Source organism: Orycteropus afer, unplaced genomic scaffold, assembly GCF_000298275.1.
Source record: "Orycteropus afer afer isolate SDZICR_OR568_19922 unplaced genomic scaffold, OryAfe1.0 scaffold00156, whole genome shotgun sequence".
Lineage (NCBI taxonomy): Eukaryota > Metazoa > Chordata > Mammalia > Tubulidentata > Orycteropodidae > Orycteropus > Orycteropus afer.
The window spans coordinates 579,912-585,293 of NW_006921743.1; positions in this window are offsets into that span (position 1 = coordinate 579,912).

A 5,382-nucleotide genomic window follows, 5' to 3' on the forward strand; every position below is an offset into this window, starting at 1 on the left:
AATGTATTATCTATTTCTGACAATTTAGTATTAATCTTCTGGATTTCTATCTGTAGATTTAGAATCATTTCTAATTTTTCATTTATTTTGTCATTTTTTTATTGCATTTTCTTCCAAAATTCTTCTAGGGTTTTGTCTGTGTTTTTCTTGGTCTGTCTCTCAATCCTTTGAAGATAGCTAAGTATAATTCTTTTGAATTCCTTATCAGGGAGTTCCAATGCTGCTTCTTCCTCAGGGATGTGTTTTGGGTCCGTATCCTGGCTCCTTGTTTCTCCTGCTTTATCTTGCTTCTTTCTGTGCACTGTGATGCTCTGGTGTCTCCGAGGTATTGTGATGTTTTTGTGTTTATATTTAATTGGTGATTATATGTTGGAGTTACTTGCCCACAATTTTCTTTTTTCTTTTTTCTTTTTTTGCTTTGTTTGTATGTTATCTATGGTGGCAGGGTACTGTGCTGTGCTCCTCTATTCACTAGTTGCCAGCACTTATACACTCACCACCTGCCTCCTTTCCTGTTGTCAGCCTCTTGTATGTCGTTGCTGACCCTGGCAAACAGAACCTGGTCTTAGGTCCCTGAAATCCGAATAAGAGTGCTATCACTTTAAAATCCAAAACAGTTGCCAGTTGTAAACATTCAAAATGGCTGCACCCTCGGTCACTTTAAATATCCAAAATGGCTGCCATGTGTAAACAATCAAAATGGCTGCACACTCTGGACAGCAGAAAGTCCACAGCTCAGGTTGTCTCCCTCCTTGCTGTTTCCCTTCCTAGAGAAGTTGTCCCTGCAGCCCTTAGTGACTGGGACTGATCTTTAGGTCAATTCTCAGGTCCCAGCACCACTTGGAAATATTCAAGCTGTTGGTCTCGTTAGAGTAGCTAACAGTCCGCAGCTCCGACCGTCTTTGTACTCACTGTTTTCATTCAGGTTTTTCCACTAGTTGGTGCCTAATCCACTTCTGTATAGTTCCTTTCAAAGCTCAGGGTTCCAGGATTATCTTCTTTATCTCTGTCAATTGGTTTTTCTTTTCTTTGTTGAAGAGGGTCTGTGTCGCTTGTCTGTCTGTTCCTCCATCTTACTGGAAGTCTACCACTATGTTGTTGACACACACATTTACAGGCCAGAATGTATCTGTGTTGAAGAGGTTACTACTTGTTTAATGTGTATTATGAATTTTTCCATTATAATGGAACTGCAGTTCTTTGCCTGGGCACATGGCCATCCCAATCCAGTTTACATTTCCCAGCTTTCCTTGCAATTGGGTGTGGCCATGTGAGTAATTTCTGGTCATGGAGAAGTAGTGGGAATTTTCTGTATGAAATCCAGGAAGTGTCCCAAAATGAAGACACATGCCTTATTTTTTGCATCCTTCCTTCTTATTAGATTGAATGCAGATGTGATGGCTGGATCTTGAATAGCTATCTTGAACCATGAGGTTCAAGAATCTCCTGAGGATGGCAGACCAACAAGGTAGAAGGAGCCAACATGCCTGAAAATTGAGTGTGGTGACACCAGGACCTGCTCTGGACTCCCAAACTCTAGATCTCATTTAGATGGGAGAGAAACTAACATTGTTTTGTTATTGTTTTTTTTTTTCAAGGCACCATTATTTCAAGTTTTCTGCCACTCATGAAAGGAGCCCTGGTGGCACAGTGGTTAAGTGCTTGCCTGTTCAGTGAAAGGTTGGTGATTCAAATCCACCAACCAGTCTGTGGGAGAAAGATATGGCATTCTGCTTTTGAAAATATTTCCAGTATTTGAAACCCTATTGGGCATTCTACAAAGCAAAAACACCAAACTTACTACCATCAAGTCGATTCTAACTCATAGTGACCCCCTCTGGGTTTCCAAGGAAGTACATTGTGGAGTGGCTGGTGGGTTTGAACCGTCAACTTTCTGGTTAGTACTCAAATGCCTTAGGCACTACACCACCAGAACTCCTATGGGGCATTCTACTCTGTCCTATAACCTTGGATACCCTATGGGGCAGTTCTACTCTGTCTGATAGTGTTGCTATGCGTTGGAATTGACTTGATGGCAGCAGGTTTGGTTTTGGTTTTTTGGTCACTCATGACCTAATCTAATCCTAAAGAACAAGGTCTGTCTGTATCTCTCAAAAGGCAGGACTTTTTGGGTATGATTCCATCCATAACCAATAGAACTATCCTTGCCACCTTCCTTTGAAATAAGATATTAGACATTAAATGAGAGTGTCATGTAGTTCTAGTTATAGAACAAATTAATAATCTCACATCTTCAGAAGACAGCTGTTGTTGTTAAGTGCCATCGAGTTTCTGAGGTAGTATCTCTATGGAAGTAGACTGCCCAATTTCCTTCCAAGGAGTGGCTGATGGGTTTGAACTGACAGCTTTCTGGTTAGCAGTCAAATGCCTTAGGCACTATGTCACCAGATCTCCCAGAGAAGCCATTACAGATCTTTAAACAAGGGTCAGCCACCCTGTCCAAGAGTGGAGGATGGATTATTTCAACCAGCAAAGGAGAATCAGTGAAATTTAGGGGTTCAGGATGCTCAGATTCATCCAGATTTACCAAACTGTCCCCATTCAGATCTGAGGATTTCTGATCAATCTCCAACTTTCCCATATGACACCTACTAAGGCTGTGATTTTGATTTGTGTCAAATTTGATGATCCATGTTATTCATAACTACACTTTCCTTGCAGCTACAGAAGTTAAGAGATTCTTCTAGGACATTGAAGCTCTCTAGTTCTCTGAGCTGTCATTTTATTCTGTAAACTCCCAGGGCATTCAGAAGCAGTTAGCTCTTCCAACAGTTCTTCTAGGTATCATTCCTACCAAAAGAATCTAATTCAGCAACTATTTGGTCTAGCAAACAGTCTTCAATAGGCTCTTTATTCTCAGTAATAATTTAAGTGACAGTCTTTGTTTTCCATTTCATGCCAAAGACTCTAATTGTCTCATTTTTCACTGGTGATAAGGTCACCATAAGGAGCTCTAGTGGTACCATAGTTAAGTACTTGGCTGCTAACTGAAAGGTTGGTGGTTTTAACCCACCCAGTAGCTCTGTAAGAGAAAGACCTAGTGATTTCCTCTCATAAAGTTACAGCCTAGAAAATCATATAGGACGGTTCTACTCTGTTATATGGGATCGCTATGACTCTACATCAGCTCAAAGACACCTAACAACAAGATCATCAGTGTTTTCAGATATAACCAGATCAGATAGATAATACCAGATTCCTATCTTTGAGAGTCAGTTTCCCTAAAGCTATTTTAGTCTCAGTTAGTTTCTGTTTAGGTTTATTCAGGAAAACAAAAACTAAGTATTTCAAGCAGTTGTAAAACCATTGGAAAGAAAAAACAAAACAAACAAACAAAACCACTGGAAGGACAGCAAGAACAAAAGACATGAAATACCACCATTACCTTCTGCTCACAAGCCATGATATTTTCATCTTCCTCGTGTGCATGGGGAAGCTGGACAATGAATAAAAAAGACCAAATAAGAATTAATGCCTTTGAATTATGGTGTTGGCAAAAAATATTAAATATGCCATAGACTGCCAGAAGAATGAACAAATCCGTCTTGGAAGAAGTATAGCAAGAATGCTGCTTAGAAATGAGGATCGTGAGACTTTATCTCATGTACACTGGACGTGTTATCAGGAGGGAATAGTTGTGAAGGACAGCATGTTTGGAAAAGTAGAAGGTCAACAAAAAAGAGGAAGACCCTTAACAAGATGGATTGGCATAGTGGCTGCACTAATGGGCTCGAACATAGCAACAATTATGAGGATGGTGTGGGACCAGGCAGTGTTTTGTTCTGTTGTACATTGAATTGCTATGAGTCAGAACCAACTCTATGGCATGAAACAACAACAACAACAACAATATCTTTAGGTTGACCACCCAATCTCTAGTCCAACAAAGAGAAATTCCTGTTGCCTCCTAGATCAAGAGGCTGTCATTCGAACAGAACAAGGAGATACTACATGGTTTAAAATCAAGAAGAGAGTGTGTCAAGGTTGTATCCTTTTATCATGCTTATTCAATTTGTATGCTGAGCAAATAATCCGAGTAGCTGGATTGTATGAAGAAGAATGTGGCATCAGGATTTGAGGAAGACTCATTAACAACCTGCAATGGATGACACAGCTTTGTTGCTGAAAGTGAGGATGACTTACATACTGATGAAGATTAAAGACTACAGTCTGCAGTATGGAATACACCTCAATATAGAGAAAACAAAAATCCTCACAGCTGATCCAGTAAATAGCTTCATGATAGATGGAGGAAAGATTGAAGTTGTCAAGGACTTCTTATTACTTGGTTCTACAATCAATACCAATGCAAGTAGCAGTCAAAACATCAGATAACATATTGCATTGGGGAAATCTGCTGCAAAAGGCCTCTTTCAGGCACTAAAGAGCAAAGATGTCTCCTTGAAGACTGAGGTGTGCCTAACCCAAGCCATGGTATTTTCAATCAGGCGTTTGACTGCTAACCAGAAGGCTGGTGGTCCAAACCCACCAGCCACTCCTGGGAAGGAAGGGCAATCTACTTCTGTAGTGATACTGCCTTGGAAACCCAGGGAGGGGTTGCTATGAGTCAGATTTGACTTGACGGCAGTGCATTTTTTTTTTTTTTTTGCTTTCTCATGCATATGAGAGCTGGACAGTGAATAAGGAAGACCAAAGAAGAGTTGATGCTTTTAGATTGTGGGGTTGGAGAAGAATGCTAAGAGTACCATAGGCTTCTAAAAGGACTAACAAATCTGTCCTGGAGGAAGTGCAGCCAGAATGCTCCTTGGAAGCAAGAATGGCCAGACTTCGTCTCACCTACTTTGGTCATGTTGTCAGAAGGAACCATTCCCTGGAGAAGGATATCATGCTTGGCAAAGTGGAGGGTAAACGAAAAAGGGGAAAGTCTTCAACAGGATGGATTGACACAGTGGCTACAACGATCGGCTCAGGTATAACAAGGATCGTGAGGCTGGCACAGGTCCAGGCAGTGTTTCCTTCCACTGTGTGTAGGGTTGTTGTGAGTCAGAGATGACTCGACGGCACCTAACAACAACAACGGTTGGAAACCGCAGGATATTTCTGTTTGAGGGATATAGCTACCAGGCCATACCAAGGTGGGAAGCCATCAAGGAAGCACATTATGTCTGTTACTATCAGAGTAATAAGAAAATGGTTTCTGTCTTTATTCTACTTTCCATTTCTCATACAAGTACATCTTATTGGCAGGGTCAGATAACATCCAGAATCCTGGGGCCAAAGGAAGCTGGGAATGTAGTTCTGACTCCCAGTTCCTATGGCACATGGAAAGCACGTAGACAGGAATGACAGGGTATCAGTGCAGATTGCATGGAGGGCATTGCCTGATTTTTTTTTTTTTTT